This window comes from Lygodium microphyllum, chromosome 18, assembly GCF_053477565.2.
Source record: "Lygodium microphyllum isolate KBCC chromosome 18, Lygodium_microphyllum_v1.1.10, whole genome shotgun sequence".
In the NCBI taxonomy this organism is placed as follows: Eukaryota; Viridiplantae; Streptophyta; class Polypodiopsida; order Schizaeales; family Lygodiaceae; genus Lygodium; species Lygodium microphyllum.
Window position 1 is genome coordinate 124,690,850 of NC_141152.1, and position 27,064 is coordinate 124,717,913.

Below are 27,064 nucleotides of genomic sequence, written 5' to 3' on the forward strand. Positions count from 1 at the left end.
CCCCCCAGGACTTTGAACCCACAAGGTCAGGGAGAAGATGCATGATTGGCAATAAGGTGGCCATGGAGCAAAGAATTTACTTTGATCACCCCTTTTTTGTTCATAAATTAGAGCAAGTAGTTAGGGAGCTAAAGGATAATAAATCCTTGGGCCCCAATAGTTTGTCACTCAAATTCTATCAAGAGTTCTAGGCAGTGCTAAGAGAAGACCGATATTGACTTTTAAATATCTTTGGTAGAGCATGCTCTATGGATGAGGAGACTAACAAGGGCATAGTAAAAGTAGTACCTTCATAGTCTTCTCTCTCAATCTCTCATATACAATCACTCTGTTTCAATAGAATTGACTATCTCTGACTCTCTCTCTCTCTCTCTCTCCATCAATAATACATCATATCCTCACTACAATCTCTCATAATCACTCACAATAATCCTTCTTAGGTCGTGGATACCCCTCCCAAGAGGTATGTCTGATATGAAGAGTCACCAGAGCCACTACAGTGTCCTTTCATAGCTCACTACTGTCACTTCACTCTAGTCTTTACTTGAGTCTTCAGCAGAGCTACTTCTTTCACTTCTTTCAGCTCTTTTGCACTTGTATTCACCTCTTTGCAAGTCTAGAAAACTTTCCCAAGCTACACATACATTCTACAGAACACATACAGAAGCATACATAATAGTCACAGTACAGTACCAGAACAGCTACAGTACAGAACAGAACAGAGACAGAAGCTCTACAGAAGATCTACAGAAGGTTATCAAAACCTCATAACTCATACTCAAACCATTCCAAACTCTCAAAAACTATTCAATAAGCTTTCAAACAATCTCAATATTCATCAATCATCAACCCATCCCTCCTTACAGAAGACAATCAGAACAAAACAGAACAAAACAGAAGCTATATAGAAGGTATACAGAACCAATCAAAACCTCTCAGAACATATCAAAACCTCATATCTCTACTAATAAACATCATGAGCTTAATAAAACCATTCCAACCTATCCAAAACACTCTCAAACCACTTCCAAACCAATCAATCATCTCATAAAATCAACCATTCAGCTCTCAAAAACAACAAAAATCAGCCAAAAAACAAGTCATTTCAACACTCAACACAATTCAAGTGTTAAGATATGAAGGAGAGAAGTATAAACCACATTGTGATTACTTTCAAGACAAGGCCAATCAAGCCTTGTGCACTGAGAACAAGCCTAGCAAAACTGTTAGAGTTTTAGGACTTGGGGGCCATGGACATGTGGCAGTCATATTTGCCAAGGCTTATAGTGCTGTGGTTAATATTCTTAGCAGTTCCCCTTCTAAGAAGGAAGAGCCACTTGGTATTCTACATGCGGCAAGTTGCTTGCACCCTTGATTTTATACTTGACACAGCTTTTGTAGATCATCCATTTGATCTCTACCTTCCAATGTGAAGATAGGTGGTAGCTTTTTCTTGGTTAGGGCTCCAAAGGAGATGAAGTTAAGCCCTATCACCTTAGATCTAGTTGCCAATGTATTTGTTGGGTTTGTGGATCTGTTTGCTTCATGTTTGATAGTATGTTTCATGGATTCTCAGGGTAGATGCAATCTTCTTGCCTGGAGCTTTTCATGCATATGTCTTATCCTCATGTCCACTTGCAAAGCTAAAATATTCTCCAACAAGATCTTTTTCTCCAAGGGGGGACACCCATGAAGCTCAAGTGTAGTTTGCATTAGAATGAGAAGTACATGCTATGATTGGAATCATGGCTACTCAGTGTCTTCCATATCTTGCTCAAGCATTTGACATGGCTCATTATGAACTGCTTTTGATTGACACACTACCCTCACTAACAAAAGACTCATCATTGCTCTGAGATGTGACTACAAAAATATCAGCTATGTCTACACACTCAAAAATACTTTGGACCTCCTCTCTAGTTGGACTTGTAGGTAAGCATTCCTTACTTCCAACCAAGACCTTGAGGGCCCCATCTTCAAGATCTGATATTTCAATTTCTTTTGATCCATCTTGAAGACATGTATTCTTGAAGATTTTTGCAATAAGCTCTTTTGCAGCTCCCCTATCTTCCAATCTTTGCAAGATGGTGACAATGGGAGCATCAGCTTGGACCTTGACAAGATTATCAATTTTAGAATTGGACTGCTTTCTTAGAGAGTAATGTGGCTGCACATGCGAAACACATCACTCATGAAAGTGGCTTTCCATAGTAGGTGCCTCTAGATGTGCATCTGCAATTGGTAATGATGACAAGGAGGCTTTGACAGAAAAGTCTGAAAGGAAGTCTATTATTTCTAAGGAGCTATATGATAAATGTGTGGTGGAGAATCTTCCTCAGACAGAAGCAAAAAGAAGTAGCAAAATAAATAATGGGAGAAAAAATACTTTAGCAGCAGAATCTCACCATCTAGTATGGAAGCATGTAGTCCATATCTTTGATCTATGTGTATGACAACACCTAGAAACAATGCCTAATATCGCAATTTTTTTAAGCAACATTGTACACAATTTGCACATTGTTACCAATTGTTTACATTAATTGAATATAGATGTGGTGCTCGTTGTTGCTATTTTTGGAGGATGTTTCTCTGCAGTCTTGGCCGCCAGGAGATGTCAATAGAAGGAAGTTTTTGTATAAGAGGAAGGTGGTGCTATAGATAAAATTTGATAGATTGCCTTGGTTAATCCCAACCATGACCATCTAAAATTTTCCCATAGGGAATTATGATCATCTATAGAAGATAAGATCTTGTCTTCTCTCCCTTGATTCCCCTCTTTCCAATACCAAATTTGATTTTTCTTTAGTGAAAAGAGGCAAGTCTAGGAGATTTATGGTGGTTCGGCACATCATCTAAGTAACACTTGCATGCCTCTCATAACCCACAAATCAAAGCATAGTTCATTTGGGGGCAGTTTCAATGTAAATAGATTGCAATGTGCTAGCAATATTTGAAGCTCTTTAGAGAAGTATTGAGCCACTTGAAGATGTGATGTTACTTGCACTTGTTATGTTATTTTTCTATTCATTGATTGGACTTCAGTCCTTTGGGTCAGATCTTGCATATAGGTGTATAAGGCAGATAGATGGCCAAATGTCCTACCCTGTAATATACTGTTGACATTTCTCAGATAGAGGACTTAAGTGCCCAAGCAATTTAATATGCAAGAAAATAGTCAAAATGGTGGCTTGCAAAAAAAATTCTACATCATGATGTCGTGGCCCCATATGAGTACATTTTTATATGGGATGAAAACCTTGGTGTCAACAACTTTGATGTTGAAATGTATATAGAACTTGTTAAAAAGTATGGCCTATAGATATCTCAACTTGCTTTAGAGCCAAGTCATAAGGTGACTTGGAGAATGACAATGCACTTAAATTTTTTTAGAAATTCATAGAGTGACTATAGAAAGATTTGACTGATGCAAAGATCCAAATAAGCCTCCACGTAGGGGATTTGTCGAGATAATGGCTCCTGTGTTTTCAAGAAATACATGGAAATGTGTTTGGCATCTGATCCAAATGATTTGATTCATGGATGGGGTCTTGACTTGACCTTAGGGAGGTGTGTGAAGCTTGTGTATGAGAAAGTGGGAGTTGTGAATGCTCAATGGATAGTCCACAAGCTTCTCCCATCTTTGAGTTGCCAAGGAGAATCAATCAATGGAAAGGCTCCATGGAAAGGGGTCAGGGAAAAATGTTAGTATGAGTGGAACTCGGTCCACAAGTGTGTGGAAGAGGTTGACCAAGAGGCTCTCAAGGAATCAAGGGGTCACTAGAAGAACCATGACCTGGGGATATCAGTATGATACTCACTTTGGCAGCTCACTGAAGTCTTGACCTAAGTTTGCGGGCATCATTTGTTATATGTTTGAAGTAACATGGAGATTGTAGAAAAACTGAGGTATAAGAAACATGATTGGTAAAGATAATAGTCCTCCAATTATCATTAAGGAATTGGAAGGGAAGGAAATGAATTAAAAGTAAAAGTAAAAACAGAGCAAGAGGAGAGGCTGTTGGAGATAGGAGTCATGAAGAGAAGGGAGGCACCATCAATGAAGACAGAAGGAGAGAGAGAGGCAGGCAGGCCATGGGGAAAGGGAAGAAGGGAGCGAATGTGTTGATATGGCTAGTGTCCGTAGTGAGCACTAGCTACTTCTACGTGAAGCCCAAGAATCCCCGCAGGATCACTCACAAGCTCAAGTTCCGCAAGTATGACCTAGGCATCAAGAAGCACATCCCCTAGCCAGACACAGAGAGAGAGAGAGAGAGAGAGAGAGAGAGAGAGAGTACTGGTCTACAAGTATTGAGATGTACCATATTTATGCTCTTCATTGATTCAATGCTCAGTTCCAGTCCCCACCATGGTGGTAACCTCCACTGCTGTAATACCCATCTGGCCTCCGTGTCTTGTAGCTGTTGCTGCCCCCAGTGGACGCTATGGCCACCGCATTCTACCGAGTATAGATACATACAGGAGGTTCCTTGTCAAGGATTGAAGAGTGTGAGCCTCGTCGAAGAGTACTCTATATTGTGGCCTATTGGGGCTGCTACACCAGTCTACAAGAAACACCAGCATCGGTAGTGGTGGGCCAAAGATAAATTTCAGCATGGGTCCCACTTTTATGGGGACGTGCCAGTAAACTCCCGGTTGCTTGCTGGTCTCTCAACCTTTTTGTTTTTTAAAAATCAAGTTAAAACGAGATACATAGCCTTCATCAATGTGATTCGCGGGCGTGTGGTTTAAAGCTTCAATGTGTGGGATCGGGGGTACAGCGTTCGATACTCGGGATGATCCTCCGGGGAGAGACCAATGCCCCTTTTAGGGGGCTTTTAATTTGTGGGCCCCACAGTCACCCAACGATCGGGTAAACCCATGAAAGAGCGTGGGGCCCTTGCTGATATATATCCACAGCCGTAGTGGCACATGAGTACGACACTAGGAGAAGGAGTGAGAGAGAGAGTGAGCCATGGGCCACCCCTCAACCTACTGCCACGCCACCACTAGCACTCCCCGAGCCGCCATCACCCCCACGTCCACTTCCGGGGCTGCCATAAGAGGAGCCGTAGCCTTGTCCTTACCTTTACGGAGATTGGCATGGGCTCCTCTCTCACATCCTTGCAATGAAATATAAGATGCTATAAACACACAACTTGGAGTATGACAGAAAGAAACTTAGTCTGCTAATGCTTAAAGGTGCATGGAAATTTACTTCAGAACAGATTGACCTTACCATTGCTTGTACGTAGAAAATATCACGGCTCGACATATAGAACTCCTACAAGCTTGATTTCATCCCAAACTTGATGGGAAATGAAGAAAATAGTTTGTGGTATGCTTATGATTTCAAGATGTTAGCTGTATCACATCTCTATGGGTGAAAATGGGACCAGCAAACTGATTCGTGCTTCTACACTGAAAGAGGGGCATGATGCATAAATTCTGGGCAGCTTGCTCTCTTCATCGGATGAGAAACCAAGGTGTTCTCAGATATACTGAAACTTTGAAAACCATTACAACCGGGTGCATATTTGTTTGTAAGCTCCAGCCCTTGAAAGGACCAGTATCTTGCCTCTTTTGAGAGAGAGAGAGAGAGAATGAACATCATGGAGGGCGCCTCCGTTTCTATGATATCCCAACTTTAATTTAAAATTTTCTAGACTTCTCCCAGAATGGACTTGAAGAACTCTAAAATCATTAAATAGAGAAGAACTCGAGCAAAAAGACCTGAGGGTTGTAACTCGATATACTCTCAGATTAATAGAGACTGTAGCCACCCATTGGAAGTGACCGCGTGAACGAGAGTTAGGAGCCATAAGTCAAATTTGACTACACACATTTAAAACTTGGTAAGTAGAGATTAATCATAAAGATTTAAGCCTTAATAAGAAATAGAAGGGAGAGAGAAAGATGAGGATGATCAAGCCACTTCCCCTCTTCCCTTTTTATGGAAAAAAATGACACAACAAACCCCCAATCTTGGCATCTCTGATCCTAAACTAAAAAGCTTGAATTCACTGTTAGTAATTCAATAATTAACTCCAACAATCTCCCCCTCTTTTCAATTCGACGAGAGGCTTGGGATGAAGCAAGATCATTTGAGAGCCAGCCGAATCAATCATGGCATCTCTGGCAGTCTCTCTAGACCGCAAAGATCAAATCGTCAGTATCAGATCGCATCTTGGAAGCTTCAAATTGTTGATTTTGCCAAGATCCCCTCCATAAAGAGTTCTTCTTCTTAGCCACAGCCCTTCTTCTCCAATTTAGCTATAAATAAGAGGCATGGGGAGCCATTGAGAGTAGTGTGAGCAAGAGGGGAGAGGCCCTTCTCAGTAATATAGAGCAAGAGGGAGTGGGGTAAGAGAAGCACAAGTACAGGAATTTGTCATCAAGAAGACAAGGAGGATACTCCATGAGCTCTCAAACTCAATTCCTCCATCCCTTCTATCCTATTCCCATATGGAATCAACTAGACTCTTCTCGATTTCTGAAAATCTTTGGTGATCACTTTTTTTCCCCCAATCAAATCAAAATTCTGACAATCTAATTATCCCCAAGCTCCTTCGCCAAAAATCCCCTTTTGCAATCTTGCGATTAAAGGCCATGGTCCTGAAAAAGAATGTTATGAAGGTCACACAGGCAGGAGCTACCTAATAATACTGCAGTTACTACAAATGGAATGGCAAGTGTGGGGATTACAAACAAAGCCATGAATACCATCAACCAAGCATCTATCATGGGTGCTAAAAGATGGATGATTGAGTATAGATCACTGATCATTAAGGCAATATTTCGGTGAGCACAGAACACCTACTAAGGCAATGTTCCAAATGGTGCTAGACCTCCCCAAGGCCAGTGTAAATAAAACATACTCCGAGGGGTTTTTCTCTTTTTTTTTTGTATTAGTAAGAGTAGACCAATCATGAGAGAAAAGGTCTTGTCGTAGGGATGTCTAGTTGGCAGGAGGAGGTGAGGGTGCTAGGGGGCTCTGGTCATAAACTCTATAGGCTCTTATAAACTACCAACTACCCTTTAATTTCTAGACTGTGTCTTGGAAGTTTCAATTCTAGTTGGGGAATGAAACTTGAAGAGAATAATACTTTGAATAGAAATCATTGTAAAGGTCATTTTTTTAAATAAAAGAAACTATTAGGAAGGAAATTCTTTGCTCTATTTTTATGTCGTCAATTAAAGGCATATAACGAATTTTGTATCAGGAGATAATTCAAAGAAGTTATTTTTATATGTTGAACCTAAAGTGGTAGGTAATGAGATAACTAAAACTACTCTATTGAGGGAACTGGGAGGATGGTCCCCTAACGGATCCAGATCTATGGTTGGGTGGTATTAGTAAGCCGAGAGCTTTCCTTAAAAGGAATGAAAATTGCACTTGATGGGCCATTAGAAACTAGGAAGCTTGACTCGCATCACTTTTGAATCCGCTAATACTAATTAGCCACTAGTAATATATTTGACCAGAAAAACTCAGGGTGATCCTCGTGGGAGCAGCCTGAACTTTCATTATGGGCTAGACTCAAGCGAACCTAGTTAGTAAACTCCAGGGGGTTTTATAAAAATCCTGGATGGCGCTTCCTAGGACATCTCTTGATGGGATAGTAAGAAGGTACCACCAAGGGAAGCTCAAGCAGTAGGTTACATTATGGTATGACAGCATGTAAGCCTCTTTCAGTACCATTGGAGCAAAACATAAAGTTGAGTGCTGACGTTGGGGGTGAGATAGAATACCCTACTATGTTCAAGAGGATAGTAGGGAGTTTGATTTACATGACTATCACAAGGCCAAACTTGAGCTATGTTGTTAGCCTTGTGAATTAGTTTATGTAGATGCCTAGAAAGCCTCATTTGGATGCAATTAGATGCATATTGAGGTATGTGACATCCACTTTACATTATGGACTTTTTTATGAGGCAAGTAAGGATGCACATGTGTTTGGATACACAAATGCAGATTTGGATGATGTATGTCAAATAGAAGATCTACTAGTGGCTTCATGTTTTCTCTTGGTAGTGTAGCAAAAGCAACCTACAGTTGGTTTATTGAGTACATAGGCTGAGTATAGAGGTGTTGCTATGGCAGCATCTGAGGTGGTATGGTTGCAAAAGTTATTAGGTGATTTGGATGTGTAGCAAGATGATCCAATTATCATTCACTGTGACAACATGAGCAGCATATAGCTAGCTATTCTAGGACAAAACACATTGAGGCGCACTACCACTTTGTGAGACAGAAGGTACTTGTAGGAGAGGCTGACTTGGTATATCTCAGCACATAGGATCAAATAGCTAACATTTTCACAGAGGCATTGGGTACAAAGAAGCTTCCAAATTTTTGAAGCTTACTTGGAGTTGCAAAGATAGAGTTGAGCTTGAGGGGTAGTGTTGAGATTGCAAGCTTAACACATGCAGTCATTCATGATAGACTATCTAGTTAGATGGGTATGCATGTCTATACTTAGCATGTCGGTGACCATTATGATCCTCACATGGCCATTGACTTATCACTTATTATATTTAGTTTGTTACACCTACCAATAGCTGGCATAGATATAGTGCCAATCAATTAGTATAGTTAGTTATGCACTGTTTGACTTAATAGGCCACTTTCCTTTATGTTGTATCTCATCTATACTTTGTGTACATTGTATTGTGTGTGGAAGAAGAAGAAGAAACCAGTAAGAAAACGAATTGGCCTCCATCTCTCTTCTTGTGTTCTTGAGTGAGCTTTCTCTTGTGTATACAACATGTATTTGGCATAGCAGCTCAAGCAAGTCCTTCCATCAGGAAATTCTTGACAAAGTTCTAGTTCTAGTTCTTGTCTACTCATTGTATCTAGTCTTGTTATGTCTTCCATTATACTCTTGCTGTCTTGTCACCTTGTAATCTCATAGTACAAGATCTTGTCTAGTATTGTCTTGTATATTGTTCATCCCCATTGAGGGAGATATTATAGTTCAAATATGGTGTATCCATACCTATGGTCCTGTGTTGTAGGATCCTTCATATCCTATCAAGTCCTGTTGTCTATACCTATGTTTCTAGGTTGCAAGATTTTCTGTATCTTGTTAAGTTATCATTATACCTTTGTGCTGGTACGTGGGATTATCTTATAATATAAATTCTTGTAAAAAACTTTGCATCTAGCCTAGCCTATCAAGCATAGCCTAGTGCTCCCATAATAGTTTGGCAATACTACTTTCTAGCCTATTGAGCTTCATGGAGGCAACCCTTGAAAGAGTCATGGCCTCCCTTCAAAACCTCCAATAAAAAATTCAAGACTTGAATAAATGACAAACATAACTTCAAATAGAACACCTACGAATCTAAGCTCTCCACTTCAAAAGATGCAAGACCAAATATGAGACTTGTAGATCAAAAGAGAAAGTGATCAGATAATTCCACATGTTTATCAACCCCAACAAGCAAACCCAAGATCAACATGCTAGGGAAGTTCAATGGTGATAGTTTTAAGTTCAAGAAATTTCTGCAATAAGTAAATCTTTATACTTGCATGCAATCGGATAGGTATCCAGATGATGCTTCAAAGGTGGGATTAATTGGGACTTTGCTTTGTGGTCAAGCTTTATCATGGTTTGCCCTAATCTTCGAAAAGAATATGCTAGTAGTACTTCATGACTATGAGACACTTCTTTGTGAGCTCACTTACACATTTGTTAGATATTGCTTGAGTAATAGAAACAAAACTTCAGAAGCTATGACAAGGTAATTGCCATGTCTCTACTTATGAATTTGAATTTAGACAATCAATCTCTGACCTCACTTGACATTAGGAGTATTTCATTAGCCAATTCAAATGGGGTCTTTGATATGACATCAAGGACCTCATGCTCACTATGCCTAAGGAAAAAACACTCAACAATTATATCATGCAAGCCATCTATTGTGATAATAGATTGTTTGAGAGGAAGCAAGAAAAGTGAGAAGAATTAAGGCCTTGCCAATGGAACCTAGTCCTAATCAGAGACCCAATAAGAGAAGAAACCAAGCTTGAACCAATGCAAATAGATAAAATCAAATTCAAGCCCAGTTGGAGAGAGAATCATCTATGTTTATATTGTGGAAACCTAGGACACATCACCCTACATTGCCCAAATAAGAGGGCCAAAACCCAAGAGTTGTTGTAATCATCCTTGAGTAGGAAAATGAGGATATCAGATTGTAAATGAGACTATACAACTAGACCTTGATATAAGAAAGGGTCTCTTGATCCTAGTCTCACACCCATAGAAAATTTCCTTCTCATAGTCCACATGATCTTGGCGAGAAAGACTCTTTTTATCAAAGCCAAGGCATCCATATGTTTCATTGGGGTGATGCCTTTCTGAATAGATGCCAAATTCTAGTACTCCAAAAGACCAATCCTCTAATATCTAAAATCGTGGATGGAAGACCTCTATCATTTTTAGAGATATTACCCAAGAAACTTAATGACGCATAGTAAATCTTGGTGATCACAAATCTTGTGTATGCTTTAATGTTATATCTAGCCCCACAAATCCAATCATCCTTGGGATGCCTTGGCTAAAGAAACACAACCCAAAAATTGATTGCATTAAGCACAATATTGCATGTTGTGAAAGTCAATGAAAGTCAGTATATCTAGAATCCAAAGCCTTTATGCACACAACAAGTGAAGAACCAACCTACACAATATATCATATACCAGCTCAAGAATCTAGTAAGGATGAGTTAGTCAAGCTACCAAGCCAATATCAATATTTTCAAGATGTCTTTGAAAAAAAAAATCATATCTCTTGCCCAAACATAGACCCTATGATTTTGCTATAGAACTCCATGAGGGGACTCAACCACCATTTGGACCATCTATAGGCTATCCCCCTAGAAGAACTAGCTAAAATACACAAGAACATTGATGAGAACTTAGCCACAGGGTTCATTAGGCACTTGAAGTCTCTTGCTAGAGCCGCAATTCTGTTCGTGAAGAAGAAAGACATATCACTTTGAATGTGTGTGGATTATTGAGGAATCAACAAGATAATAGTTGAGAATTGATACCCTTTACTATTGATACCAGAGCTCTTGGAATGCCTTTGAAAAGCCAAGATCTTTATAAATATTGATCTATGAGGAGTTTACAATCCTATATAGATTAGAGAAGGAGACAAATGAAAGACAACCTTCCGCACAAGGTATGGTCACTTCAAGTATGTTGTTATGGCATTTGGTCTCACCAATGCTCCTACTAAATTTCAACATATGATGAATGATATCTTTCAAGAGCATCTAGCTGATTTTGAAATTATATACTTAGATGATATGTTGATATTCTCAAAAGATCCAAAGGAGCATGATCATCATGTAAAATTAGTTCTGGAAAAGCTTAGATAAAAGGGACTATATGCAAAACTTGAGAACTGTTTTTTCCATAAGACAGAAATGGAATTCTTGGGGTGCAATGTCTCCTAAAGAGGAATCTTCATGGACCCTAAGAAGATGAATACTATTCTTGACTGGCAGAAACCCACATGTGTCTGCAATGTCCCATGTTTCCTTAACATTTCCAACTTCTATATGATATCTATAAAGGATTACTCAAAGATAGTCATGCTTCTCTCACAGGACTCACAACAAATTCAAAGTTCTCATGGACCCTAGAAGCTGAGAAGGGCTTCTAAACCATGATGATTGCTTTCACTGCCACTACCTACAACCTTTGCCCATTCCAGTGCTATTGTGTTGCTATGCAAACACAATGTGAAAAAACCTAGAGTGCATCATTATCCGGCTTTCTTATGAATTTGGAGAGTCGATGTCAACTAAGTCATTAGTGCTAGTATCCTCAATAGCAAGTAGTGAAGCTTCGACAAAATCACGTGCTTTCTCTCTACATTTATCACTCTCTGGTTGCAATTGCATTCTTAATTCCTTCTCTTTCCACATCTAAAATGCCTCCTCTATTTGTCTTCTTCTTCCTTATTCCACCTCCTTTGTTCTTCCTCTTCTTTCTTCTCCGATTGATGCTATTGATACTTATATGATGCAATAAGTCTTTGGTGTACATCCCCAAATTTCTTTCAAAATCCCCAAGTGACATAAGCTAAATATCCAATCTTACTCATCTTTGCACTAACGTCCAGTACTTATTGTATTTTTCGCATATAACGCACATGTTCATCGGCCTAAGACTCATGCAAATTTCATTAGAGTCTTATAAGCTTCAAGAAACATTAGATATATAACCAGAAGTTGCATCCCAACTGCATTATCTATGTATCTAGCTCAAGGAGCTTTTGAAGATACTCCATAACCTGATCTATATCTTACCCCAAAAGTATCTATGCATCTAAATCCATACCTGCAACCATACATGACTCTTCACCTTGACCTTCATATCAGGTTCACCAAAAAGATGTCAAGATAATCCGTGTGTATGTTGGACATCGGGTCTATGAATATGGGAGTCAATAAGAGTAGTAAGGGATGAATCGATGTATATGACGTTAGGCAGATTCTTGTATGAGATCAAATATTATGATAGAGATTACATGGAGTAGAGACCAATGAGAGATGAAACTATACACATAGAAGAGATCAGATGCTTAAAGTATCCCAAAAGCAATCCTTGATTAAGAAAACATATTTACAATGAGTATCACCTTCACGGTACCTTTGTTTCACCTTGTTATTCCCAAAAACTTGCACCAAACACTAGCTTGTACTATGCTACTACTAAGATGGAAAATCTAATGGTTCCCTTGGCTTCGAAAGGGGGCGAAACCCAAATATACTTGACTAGAATTCTCTCAGATCACTCATTTTCTACCTTCTTCGTACAGAGTGCTATTTGCTACAAAAAAACTACGATCACACACGATGGGAATTCCGAAGCCCTTGTTTTTTCTTGATATATCCCAAAACTGAATGAAAAGAAACTTTCTTTTTGCATGACATCCTATTCTAGAAGTTTTTTACACCTTTTGAGAATATTCACAAGAAATATTGTCTAAAATATCAAAGGATATTAAAATTATCCAAAAATCCCATCACTTTGAACCATTCATACTATGGACACTAACACTAATGACTAATATGACATTGCCTCTCTAGTTTTATAAGAAAGTTGGATGATGATGCACTGGATGGTTTTTCACATTGTGTTCATGAAGCAGCACAATAACATGTAACCTATCTATTAACTCTATGATCTCTCAAATAGTTAGAGAACCCATTTGACATATAATCACATCGATTATTCAATCTCAATTACTTTATATAACTCCCAAACTGTATTTTTAACCATAGATTTGAACTTCAAAAATTTCTCAAAACCTCACTTCTATGTTGTAAGAAATAAACGCATATCATCTTGCTGAAATAATTAATAGAGCTAATGTAAAGCATGCATCTCCTCATACTAGCCTTCATCATATAATAGTTAAAATTTGATAGTAAAATATAAAGGTAACCAATTGCAAAAGAGAATATAAATATACAAGACTTGCACGATCCAAGGTTGCATACAATCATTCCTTCTTGGGATGAGATGTTAGCTCCCTTTATAAATTTAATGGCCACATCTAATGTTTTTGTATATGATATTCAATTATTTTGTGACTGTAAGACATGATTGATACACACCTTTCTTATCGTTTGCTCAAAGTCTATAGAGACAAGCGATACTTTTGTCTGACTTTTCCAGCTTGCATTGAGAGCAAGGAGATGGGATACGTTGATTAAGATACACCTCACGATCTTGAACATTATGACCATCATCATTTTCCATTTTGTCTACGTTACAAATGATAAACAATTGGTTTTTGTTCTCATTCTTTTTTTCTTCTTTAATTTGCTTGAGAAGGGATTTCCTCTCTTGTAACTCAATAGAATTAATGTCAACTAAAACGTATTGGTTTACAGCACATAATGAACTAGTTTAATATACATTATAAAGATTCCATATAAACCTTCTTACATTTTAACATAAATTTTTAGGAGCTATTGAGCTTATGCAAAGAGTCATCTTTTATTTACGTTTTTCTAATAGCTAAGAGACGTTACATCATGATAATAATCCTAGTATAAATATTTACCCATGGAAATTAGATATATTAATAGTATGGTTAACCCTAGATTTCTTCAAAATAAACATTAAACAACTTTTAGATTTTCCATCCACTATATCTACTTAAGGTTGGTTCTAATATAGGGAAGATGATCGGCATTGATAAATCAATACATATCATTCAATATCCAGTACCTTTCATAATGTAGAAAGATCATAAAGTCAATCTAAAGTGTTTACAAATTAATTCATTTTCATCCAAATTCTAGAGAGTGCATGGCCTTGCAAATCTAGAGAATGTAGTCATATCTAAGTGCATATCTGTATTTGTAACGTACGTATCTATCCACCAAATCCTAATGGCACAAATTTATCAAGAGGTAATCAATCACTACAAGATATAGGCCTTATATTGACGTTAAAAGCGACGAAATTATAAATAACAAAATTTGCCCCCGTCATCGCAAACAACGTCGTTATTGGTGACACCACAGAACAGTCGGTATTAGCGTTGTTATCAGCATCGCTATTTGCGTCGATATGATATCGACACAAATAACGATGCTAATAACGACGCTTTGCGATGCAAATAACGACAAGTGCAGGTAAATTTGCGACACTAATAGTGACGGTCACAGGCAAAAAAAAAAATTGTGGCAGGGCAGCTAGCACCGTGTGCTTTATTTAGGCCATACAAAATAGTTTCTGCATTGTGTACAATGCTCTTGTAAACAAAAACAAAATATACTAAAATCATAGCATTGATACATGAAATAAATACATGATCACATAATGAAAGTGACTGGTACAATCATGACAAGATACCACTACTACATAGAAAATATCTACACAGATAGGGCGACCAAAAAAGAAGGGTGTGTGAGCTCCAGGTATCCAAGGGCGAGCTACATATCCTCGCTATCCGAAAGCTCGTCCCACCGCAAAGGAGCATCGAACGGACTCTGCAAAAAAAGAAACAACAACACATTAGTCCACCATACAATAATGCATTCTAATTAAACATGGTAACTACGAACAAGAAAGATGAGTGACTTATAGGGCCGCCGCGTCTATACAATCGGTTGATCAATGCAGCCAGACCGTGCCTCTCTACATATCAAGTCTCAAGGCCAGTCGGATCGTGGTTCGTAATGGAGTGCTGCAAAGAAAACAAAATATTAATTGTTAGAAACATGATTGTCAGTACAAAGGATATTGCAAAAAAAAAAGCAAGCAAAACGAAAGAAAAACTTACAAAGTTCTCCAGATATATCCTTTGGCCGCCACTCCCAAGATGATGGACCACTCCAACCTCTAGTCGTGCCCTCGCCGCATCGCGTTGCTGACTCCAACGTCCTAGAGAATCTGTAGCCTCCTTCTCAGTCGGCACTAGTCATTCGTGTCTAGCCACTCGAGCTTTGCAGCCCCACTCTTGAGTGCCTTGCGTGCGTCCGATCGTCTGTGTGACATATAGGCACGCATGTAGTCCATCATCCAGCCTGTAGAAAATCTATCTGCTGTGGCTGGAATCAAAAAATCCTCATGCAAGGATACTACTATGTAGTCCTTGCTCCCCTCTGGTATGTTTTTCCAATGATCTAAGACGTGCACAAAAACTAATTGGCACAACTCTCACATGTGAGCCATCACCCTCCTCCCGTCATTATTCATGATGATGGCTCCTGATCTATCATCGACAAGATAGACATATCCCTCTGGGGTATGCCTAAGATGGGTCCTCTCCCACCTATGTCCACGCTCTTGGGCATATCCAAAAGACCCTTGTACATCTGGTATACCGACCGGGGTATTATCTATTGGAGTAGCAGCCATAGGGGTGCCACCTACAGATGGCTAAGCAAAAGTCAGAGTAACTGGAGTAGACATCCCCACAGGTGTGACAAATCCTGGGGGTGATGCAACTCCAGTAGAACGACAAGACGGAGACACTGCGTCCGCGCCTCCACAACATCCACCTGAGCAATGCTCCCTAGAACCGCCACGAGAGCGAGGAGGTGCACCTGTATTCGGTGCCGACCGCGGGCTCACTGCCTCTGTATCTCTACAGCATCCCCTTGACCCTGAAGCACTCCCTCCCTCTGGCCCAAGTTTGGAGCGTTGACCTTGTCTGCTCGAAGCCGAAGCATTTGATCGTATTGAAGTAGATCTAGTAGAGCGGCCTGACAATGTTCAAGATAACTCCTGGTCTGCTATGTCTCTGAATCTCGCAATCTAATCTGGAGACATGCACGTGAAGAAATCCTGCAACTCCTCATTGCTCATTCCTCGACTCATCCTAAAAAGGTCACCTGCACATACAAAAAATGATGTTAGTATAATCAATTTAAATCATACAAAGCACGATAATATAAATCCTAACAAAATGATCTCACTTAAAATGCATATCTTATGTACTGCGATTAGTCAACGATTTGAGTAAATGGATGCTCCAAGTATGAAGTATCCTATGGTCCCATGTCAATCTCTTGACACAACTCTGCATACACTGAAAGGTCGATAGACATGTCACCACAAAAGGATGAGCCCACCTCATTCTCAAAGAATTCTTGGACTCCTATATTTCCATCATTGTTAGTCGATGCTGGCTCCTCTACATGCTCCAAGCTTTTAGTGGCCTCGACCCCTTGCAATATCGACCCCTCTATTTGCATATTGTCCTCCTCTATGCTCGGAACATCGCTTTGATCATACACTCTCGCACTTCGGGGAGCTGAAGGTATAACATACCACCATCAAGGTTGTCGAGGGTTTGGATAGAAGATTACCTATTCACAAACATGTACAAAAGAGATTAAACTATTGTGACATGTACCATGTCGTAATACAATTAACAAACAAATGAGTTCATGCACCTGTTCACAATGGACCGACAACACAAAGGTATCATGCAAATCCATCCATTTTTTTTCGAAATCTATTTCTAGAAATCCAGATGGACCTTGTCGAACTGTTGCTCTAGCTCCTTTAAGTACCACTTTGAACCACTACGCATTGAATAGTATCATGGAGAAGCTATGGTAATCCACCGTAACGATACTTTGCAAGTTCCCAAAATACTCCATCTCATCTATAATCATGTTTGGATCTATTGCTCGTCGTTGGCTCTCCTGCTCGAACCTTGCCATGATACCACAGTCCATTGTGGAACGCATTTTGTCAATACGCTCCACGCGAAAATGCCATTCGCGCGACCACACTGCACTATATATTTTGTACTGTACATTGAAACACTCAAATTAGTTTTTGCATATAAAATATAGATACGAAAAATCCTAAACACGTCATCAACTTTGGACTACATCCCCTCGAGAATTCCCACTCCTCCATTGAGACCTCCGCCCCTTCGTGAGACGCTGCGGTCAAAGCTCCATGAAACCATTGCGTTGACATGAACTATGGGATCTCCTCCATACCCTGGGGATATCGAATCGGTCAATGGTGCATACTACGTCGAAATTCAGATCGTGCTTCCTCTCGATCTTGCCTAGCTTACTGGTACCTGGTGAGCCATGTCTCCATAGAGGCATGGTGCAACATAAAAAAGCAATTCACCTTCTTCTCCATTGCAGCATCCATTATTTTTTCTACCCCATTTCCAACCACCACATCTCTGGTCAGTCTATCATCGTCCTTCAGCGACCATAGCATATTTTTGTCTGGATCCACCGTTAGTAGCCATTGTGAAATATGCACTAGCGCCTCAGACACCAACCAACCTTCAGCCATGCTACCTTCAGGCGGAGCTCGTTGTCGCACAAAGTATTTCGGGGTTTTCATGAAGTGCTCCAAGTAAAACATCCATCGCATATGGACAAGTCCAGCAATCTCCACTTCATCTACAAGATGCACAAGCAGGTGGATTTGTATTGTGAGCATGCTGGTAGGCAGGTATTTCTCCTCAAAGAGACAGACTGTCTCCACTGCTCCATGCCTCGCAGATTCAATAGAGGACGTCTTAATCTCCTTATGTGAGATCCATTACACTAAAGTTGACAACTTGTAAATGGCCCCGCGTATTTTTGGAGTAAGGCATCCTGCGATCGCGATCGGTAGTACAAACTGCCACAAATGAGAAAGCATTATGAACAATGGCTATACTCCAAAAATAAAAATGCGCACACTAATTACAATCCATTCGTAGTACAAACCTAACATATCTTATGATAGTCATGGGATTTTAGCCCTGATAATTGGTCGTCTTTAGAAAATGCAAACCTGAGAGAACGCATCATACCCATCGGAGTGCGGATAGACTTGACGACTTGCTTCACAATGCACTCTTCTTTAGTGGAAAAAAACCAAGGAGCGCGAGCTAGCTGCATGCGACCATCAGCACTTGACTGTGGCCAAAGTGCCTCCATCTTGCCTACCTTCTTCAAATCCATTCGTGCCCCTATAGTGTCTCTCTTTCCTATGATGTGGTCCCATAGCAAGCTGCCTATGTTCTTGAAAATATGCATGGGATCCAATAAGTGTTTGATCTGTAAGTAGGTCCAATATGGAAACTCGTAGAAAACTGAGAACCGCTGCATTCCATTTGAATGTGACTCCTCGTGGACCATTTTCAGCTCGTATAAGCTTGCGGCATTCATACGTGTTGGAGGTCGTCCAAGAAAACCTTCCGTGAGTTCATGACCCTCTGGCAAGAAAGCAACGTGTCCTTGATATACCATCTTTTTCATGGTTCGTGACCTTCGGGAGTCTAACTATGGCCTACACAATGGACATCCATGATAATCTGAGGTAACCAGACCTGTTCCAACACCTCTATCCAGTAAATAGAAACTTGAATGAGATAAAATATAGATATTACCAACGAGAACAGGAGCCTATTTACCTTAGCACTCTCCAAATCCCGGAAATTCATGCATCGCCCACATGAGAATGGCTTAAATATTGGTGTACCCTCGACCATCATTCTTGCTCAGATCTTGCACGGTGACCCCATCCTCCCACAAAATCTTAAGCTCATTGACTAATGGACAAGGGTACACATCCATATTTTTGACTTTGTAGCGGCCGGGGACGAGCAAGCTAAGAATGAGATATCCTTTCTTCGTAGAGAGCCATGGAGGGATATTGTAGTTGACAAGGACTATAGGCCACACACTGTAAGAAGTTGAGCGCAGATCGAATGGATTCACACCATCCATTGCAAGACCGAGCCGAAGATTCCTTGGCTCTTCGGCAAAGTCTAGAAAGGTAGAGTCAATATGACTCCATGTGCGTAAATCTACTGATATTCATTGAACTCCATTTGTGGACCTATTCTATGCATGCCACATTGTTAAGCTCGCCATGTCGGATGTACGAAACATGTGGTTTATGCAGGGGATAAGCGGAAAGTATTTGAGAACTTTTTGAGGGATGGTTTGCCCTTGCAATTTCTGTCGATACCTGTGAGAACCATGTCTCCATAGTCTCGTATTCTCCTCGAAACAGTATACAATCGTTGATACATGCATGGATGCTGTTGTAGTCCATGCCAAGCTTTCGTAAAACATGTCATGCATCATCATGAGACTCAGGCATGGTATTTGCAGGTGGTAATATATGATATTTTAATAACCTTAAAAAAATCATAAAACACATTTAAAAAATATAGATATTTTTAATACTAGTGCCGAAAAGAAATCAACGAAGCGTACGTACAAGGTACCTGAACAACTGGATCACACTCGCATCGCTCCACCCGTATTTTGCTTGCACACTTAGGAGTGCAAGCAATGTCTTTAGGCGACATACTCGGGACCCATCATATAATGATATGGATGCTTCCTCTCTAAGCAGATCAGAAGTCTCAACATCCATGGGAATCAATATATCGATCATTGCCTCCATCTCAAGCTCCAAGATTGTAGGTAGGTCTAGAAGGCTGCTTGTCTCCTCTGGTATTGACGATATAGATTGGGTGGTGCCTTCCAAGTGGTAGATTGGCTCATGCACTCTATCCATCGCATGCGCGCGAACTCTTTTAATTGGCCGCAAAGGGTGCACTCCTCCTTAGGACGAGATATCACCTCCTTGGATAGAAAATTTGCTAGCCACACCCAATCTTCTTGTATATGGTATTCAATTAGCTTGCGAGTACAATGCATGATTGATAATAACTCTTCTTACCATGTACTGAAAATCCGCAATCGCCTGATCAATGATCTCAAATTGAAACTCGCCGAAGTATCGTATGTGTTCTATAGACAATCGACGTTTTCGTCTAATTGCCAGCTTGCATTGAGAGCAAGGACATGGGACATGCTGATTAAGATACGCCTCACGATCTTGAATAACAAGAACTTCATCGTTTTTCATTTTATCTACGTTACGACAAAAAAATTATTTTTGTTATTATTCTTTTTTTCTTTCTTAAACTATTCTTCATCTCTCTCTCTTTTTCTCTTTCTTTATTATGCTGTATGTATTTCCTCTCCCTCTCTCTCATTCGTTCTTCTTTTTTCTCTTCCTCTCCCTCTCTCATTTTCTTTAACGATCACAGCTATGACTACTATGAAGACCACGACCACGACTACGACTACGACTATCGCCACGACCACGACTATAACTACAACCATGACCACGACCACAACCACGACCATGACCACGATGACCACGACTATGACAATGACTACGACCACGACCATGACCATAACCATGACAAGAGTTAGGGAGAGAGTAAAGTTAGAGAAGAAGAGGAGAGAAGTGAGAGAGGTAGAAATAGAAAGAGAGACCGGACCATGACCACGACTGCGACTACGACTACGACCACGACCACAACTACAACTACGATCATGGCTATAACTACCACTACGACCACGACTAGGACTACGACTATGGCCACGACCACAACCACGACCACGATGACCACGACTACGACTACAACTACGACTATGACCACGAATACGACCACGACCACGACCACAACTACGACCATGACCACCACTATGACTACAACAACGACTACAACTACGACCACTTATATAGAGATGAAGAAGGAGACAAGAGTTAGAGAGAGAGTAAAGTTAAAGAAGAAGAGGAGAGAAGTGAGAGAGGTAGAAATAGAAAGAGGGATAGAGAAAGAAAAGAGATAGGGGGAGAGAGAAGGATTTCGGGAGAGTATAGGAAGAGAGAAAGAGGGAAGATTGAGGGAGAGAGAATGGTTGAGAGAAGAGAAAGGAGAAAGAGAGAGAGATCTGACTAGAGACACTGACACCCATAGCCAACACACCGTGGAGAACACAAGCACAAATTGACCATGACAACGACTACGACCATGACTACGACTATGACTATGACTATGACGACCACGACCACGACTACGACCACGACCACAACTATGACTATGACTATGACTAGGACCACGACTACGATGACCATGACTACGACTATGACTATGACTATGACTACGACTATGACTATGACTACGACGACCACAACTGTAACGTGTCTACCTATTTTCTTCATGACATGTCTTGGCAGTCCATCGGAAAGGATGTCTAGAAAGCTCTGCTCGGCACTCCCATGGAATGTTACGGGGTTTTTCAATCTAGGGCTTTCCATGTCTGCCACGTAGCGGAAGTATTCCGATCGTTTCCACTTAGGACCGACCTGAATTAGGGTTTTGCTTATTGGTCATTTCCTATTGGCAACTAGCGTCGAACCCAAGAGAACTACTTTACGCAGAAATGCCAGGTTCAAAATGGATTCACGCTAGACTTGGTTCAAGGAGAATGGGAAATGAGAGGGATGCGAAGCTCAACCTCTCGGCCATAAGGCATAGTCCCATTCCGTTCCCCTAAAAAAGTGTAAATCGGGATCAGTCATAACTCTAGGTCGACGCTTTTGTTGTTCGTGTTCTTCGACGATCTTCCTGCTGTCCATCATGATTTGAGAAAAGTTCCCGACCATCTGGGACCACCTATCCGTAGGATGGACCTATGGCCACATCCACCGCACTTTCCTCGAGTTGTTTTAGTTATTTAATTACCTAACACATTTAATTGGACATGTATCAATCGGCTTTCAATTAGCCCGTTAGGCACTCGTTCTTTCACGTAACCATAGCACTTGACATAGAAAGCAACATCAAACAAGTTCCTTTTTAACAAGTTATCATATTTATCTTTGAAATACATAAAGTTCAGCCCGTAGGCTTATCCACAATCTACTCGAAGGCTATCTAGCAATCCACAGGGATCAGTAATCCAAGATTCTGCCCATAGACTAGTATACGGGCCTCGAGATCCAATCCGGAGTCATGTTAGCCTCTTGTGCAAGGCCCGAAAGGCAAGGGATTTATAGCCAAAGACCCCCTAGCACCCAAGCATCCTCCTCCTCCAAGTAGCACTCAACGGAGAGACCTCTCACGGCAGGTTTGGTCCACCTTCCCAGCGCGGTTAACAACCCCCTTGGTTAGGGTCAGGCAGGCATTCCGGGGTAACTGAAGCTGCCTCTCCCTTCAGGCCTTCAACCTAAAGTATTAGATATCCATTTATCTTTTAATTCATTGATCAAACAAAGCCAAATAGTGCTCTTAAATCTGTAACAAGCACAAACTTTTCCATTGGTCATTTTTTGTTGGAAAACTGCTAAGGAATGAATCCTTCCTCTCGCGTGTGTTCAACACTCGATCCGGGATGACTTGCAACTTGGCAAGATCCCCTATATCCTGGGTTAGGGCATACCCTACTAACCCGACTTGGTCAAACCTTAAGTTCATAGATTATTTCAGTTTATCGACTGGTCTTTTTGCTTCCAAACAATTATCTTTACTCAAGAAAGATACCATATTAGGATGATTATTCATCCTCTTGCAAGATAACTTGCGTAAGGACCTGCCAACCTCATTGCGAGAATTGGCCATTCCCTTGTGGTCCAAACACAAGATCATACGACTCTGCACTTGTTGCACAAGTGTCGCATCGACTATGAGACTATTGTACTCATCAAATGGAGTCACGAACAATCTGTTCATGATGACGTTATGCTGACGTCGTTAGTCCTAGGGTTCCAGGTTTCATATTTTTAGTGTAAGATTCTTAGGGACAAACCCTAGATCACTTTCCCAAATATGTTCCACTGTCCCCACATTCGGTGAATGTGGGCAAGTATTTAGGGTATAGGAGTTTCAGTTTTAGCAATACGTGCAACTAGGTCACGTATTAAATCCTAGTGAGTTCTTTGGAATTGAATTAACTCTTTCTAAATTGAGTACTCCGTGGGTTTAGGTGTTTAGGTTTATGCCAATTTGTTTAATTATTGACGATAATTAGCTATCATTTCCATAAACACATGACTCATTGTTTATGCATAAATTGTTTTTCAATCCTAACTTATCAATTTTAAGATCAAGGTTAGGTTATAACCTTATTCCAACTAATCATCCTATAACTTACGAGCATGATTTATGCTAAATAAGCAACCTTTTACTAGTAATTATGCAGTTGAAAAACGATAATTGACTAGAGTTATGCAATGTAAGAGTCATTTCATGCCTTGAAATTCCGTATGGGTTATTAGCACTTCCCATGATGACTTACTGCAAAGAAGATATGGCTTAATAATATGACATGCAATTTTATACTTCCATGCCTAAACGAAGTGTGCTATCTTAATTCTGTTTTTGTAAATATGGAATAAATGCATATCAATTTTCTAAAGCATTTAAGACAAAAAATACATCCTTATTTCCAACAATTATCCTTGCACGATTATAACAATACCAAATAAAAATTAGGAAGGAAAACCTCGACTTGTGGTGAGATGTCCCCGTGGATCCTAGGAGACGATCCTCCTGCGGTTGCGCCTTGGGCTTTCTTAGGAGGCATCGCGAATGCAGCCTTTCCGTGGTGGATGCAGCTTTGCAACTCCTTTTTGAAATTCCACTGTAGCTCCCTTTGCGATAACTTGCATCGTCCCTCGGAAGCGGTTTTAGAAGGCTTCCTCCTTGAAGTAGGGATTTCACAAAAGGGGGTGTTTCAAAATCTTTCGCGAATAAGGCCCATTAAACCCATGGGAAAGGCTTAATGGCCTTTTAAAGACTCGCACGAATGGGGAATAAAAGGTGTAGAAACCCTTACGAGGGCTTTTGTATGGGAAAAGAAGGTGTCACAAAAACAAACCTTAACATCCTCTTTTCTTTTACGTGTGGGGGAGAAAAAAAAGGTATGAAAAGGGCTAAAAAAAGTATTCTTTTGCATGGGGGAAAAAAACTAAGAGGGTCCTTAGGGGGATTTGAGATACGGGGGGAGAAAAATAAAGGCTTTTAAGGTGAGAGCTTTTGAGGGGGTGAGAAAGGGCCTAAGGGTCCAAGGGGAAAATTTGAGGGGGGAGGAAAAAGGGCTAAAGGGGGGGCCCTAGGGGGGAAATTCTAGGGGGAAAAAAAGGGTAGCCTTAAAGGCTATGGGAAAGGGGGCCTAAGGGGGTCCCTAGGGGGGATTTAAAAACATGGGGGATAAAAAGTACATTTGAAGGTCAAACCTTTTTTTTGGGGTGGAAAGGGCGCCTATAAAGCTCCAAGGGGGAAATTTGAGGAGGTAGTATTAAGGCCACAGGAGGGTGCCTTTAATGGCAATTCAGGAGGGGGGAAAAGACTTTGAATAGGCTCATATGAAGGGGGGCTTATCAAGGCCTTTGAAAGCTTCCTCAAGAAGCTTCCAAAGCTTCAAAGGATCTTAGTGGAGCCACGTGGAAGGGAGGTGGCTCCCCTTTTCGCAGCGTGGTGGCGGCTATGACCTTTGGCGGCGTGCAGATTGATGCGACAGCTCACGTCTCCATCTTCAATAACGCCACAAGGCGGCGACCTCTTTAACCTCTCCCTCCCTCACGATTACTGTCAGCAGCACGGCGTTTTCAACCTCTCTCCTCACAGCAACAATAGGCGACAGCACTCCCTTTCTGCTCTTCACGGTAGCGCCCTCGATATATATAGGGGAGGAGATAAGATTCTCCCTCCCCCCCACGCGTCGATGGGCATGGCTACTAGCCTAGGCAAGCTCCAACAAGGAGCTTGCCTGCCATACTATTCCCCTCTTCCTCCATCTCGATAGTCGGCTAGAGGAGAGGGGAAATAATTTTTTAAAAAATATTTTATCAACTAAATTATCCAAATCCATTTTATTGAGGCAGTTCACGCGTGCCTTCGGGATATTACATTCTCTCCCGCTTGGAGGAATCGAGATGTCCTAATCTCGAGATAAATTGGGGATATTGATGGTTAAGAGTGCCTTCATCTACCCAAGTGGCATCCTCTTCAGGATAATCTTTCCACTGAACAAGGCATTCTCTCAAGGTTCTGGATCTCAGTTGTCTCTCCCTAATATCTAAGATCCTATCAGGCCTTAGTTCAAGGACTCCTTGATTAGGCATTACAACTTGTTATTCGTCAAGTACATGGTTAGGATTAGGTACATACTTCTTTAATAGGCTGATATGGAATACATTGTGAACCTTTAGGTTCTCAGGGAGTTGCAATCTATAAGCATTAGGTCCTAGGCATTTGAGGATCTTGTATGGTCCACAATACCTTGGACTTAGCTTCTTGCAATCTCCTAAGGATAGGGAACTCTTCTTAGGGCATACGCGAATGAAGACCATGTCTCCTTCTTTGAAGATTCTATCTTGGCTCTTCAAATTCGTGTATGCCTTCTGTCTATCCTTGGCGGCTTGGATGTCCTGTCTTATTGACTTTATTTGGTCATCCATCTCTTCCAATATCTGCCTTGAAGCTTCAACCCTCAAGGTTGGATCTGAGAAGTTTAGGGGACTTCGACAGTCATGACCATACAATGCTTGGAAAATCTGAATGCTTTGTTGGTAAGAAGCATTGTAGGAAAATTCAACCAAAGGCAAGTATTGAATCCACCTCTTCGGCTCACGACAGCAGTATACCCTAAGCATATCCTCGATGACTTGATTTACTCGCTCTGTTTGGCCATCCGTTTGGGGATGGTAAGCAGTGCTAAAGCAGAGTTGAGTCCCAATGTCTTCAAAGATAGCTCTCCAGAATTGTGATGTGAAGAGAGAATCACGATCACTAATGATTCTTTTGGGTAACCCATGTAGCTTGAATATCTCCTTGATAAACAATCTTGCAATGTCCGAGGCTTTATAGTAGGTCTTGGAATAAGAGGTGCAACCTTACTCATCATGTCAACCACAACCATGATGGAGTTGTATCCTCCCTGGACTTGGGGTAGGCCAACAACAAAATCCATACTGATGAATTCCCATTTCATTTGGGGAATGTCAAGCGGTTGCAGCTTCCCTGGCATCTTGACATGTTCGGCTTTGATATGTTGACAAGACAAACACTCGGTGACATATTTGAGAACATCACCTTTAAGCCTCTCCCAATAGTAGCTCTTCCTAACTGCATTAAGAGTCTTGGCATAGCCAGGATGTCCTGAGAAAGGGGAATCATGAGCTTCCCACAATATCTTCTGCTTAAGTGACAGACTTGCCGGTATACACAGCCTTGTTCTATAGTAGACAAGTCCACTATTGATAGAAAATTCATGATACTTAGCTTGCAGCTTCTGGTCCTGATCCTTGATAGAGATTTCCCTTAGCATCGTTTGATAGGCTGGATCATGGCATGCATCCTCTCTAGCTAACTCAGTATTTGATTGTTTGGCATAGACACTTTTGTAGCTAGAGATCTAGCTATTGATGGATTGTGCAAGATTAGGGAGTTAAGGAATGCCTTGCGACTAAGTGCATCGGCAACTATATTCTCTTTCCCTGGTAAGTACTTGATTTCAAAGTCATATTCCTCCAGCACTTCAATCCATCGACGTTGCCTCATGTTGAGCTCATTCTGGGTAAAGATCCATTTGAGACTCTTATGGTCAGTTACTAGAGTAAACTTGTTTACCAACAGGTAGTGTCTCCAAAGCTTTAGAGCATGGATGACAGCTAGCAATTCCAGATCATGGGTAGCATAATTCTTCTCATGACCCTTCATTTTCCTTGAAGAGTAAGCTA

The 27,064-nt window shown here is 40.8% G+C and overlaps 1 long non-coding RNA gene and 1 pseudogene across 2 annotated transcripts in view; one reads left to right on the forward strand and one right to left on the reverse strand.

The window, feature by feature from the left end:
- The window catches only part of LOC148021344 (uncharacterized), a 99,928-nt pseudogene extending 96,222 nt beyond the window's left edge, over positions 1-3,706 (forward strand).
- Positions 3,707-14,839: 11,133 nt separating this feature from the next.
- The window catches only part of LOC148021345 (uncharacterized), a 41,312-nt gene continuing 29,087 nt past the window's right edge, over positions 14,840-27,064 (reverse strand). Inside the window, exons 1-3 of one of the 2 annotated variants that reach the window (XR_015694539.1) lie at positions 16,615-16,844; positions 15,321-16,374; positions 14,840-15,224 (exon numbers count right to left, since the gene is read on the reverse strand). This is a non-coding gene — a long non-coding RNA (uncharacterized LOC148021345). Of the gene's footprint in view, positions 15,225-15,320; positions 16,375-16,614; positions 16,845-27,064 lie in introns of those variants that run through there. The other variant, XR_015694540.1, reaches the window with a different exon arrangement.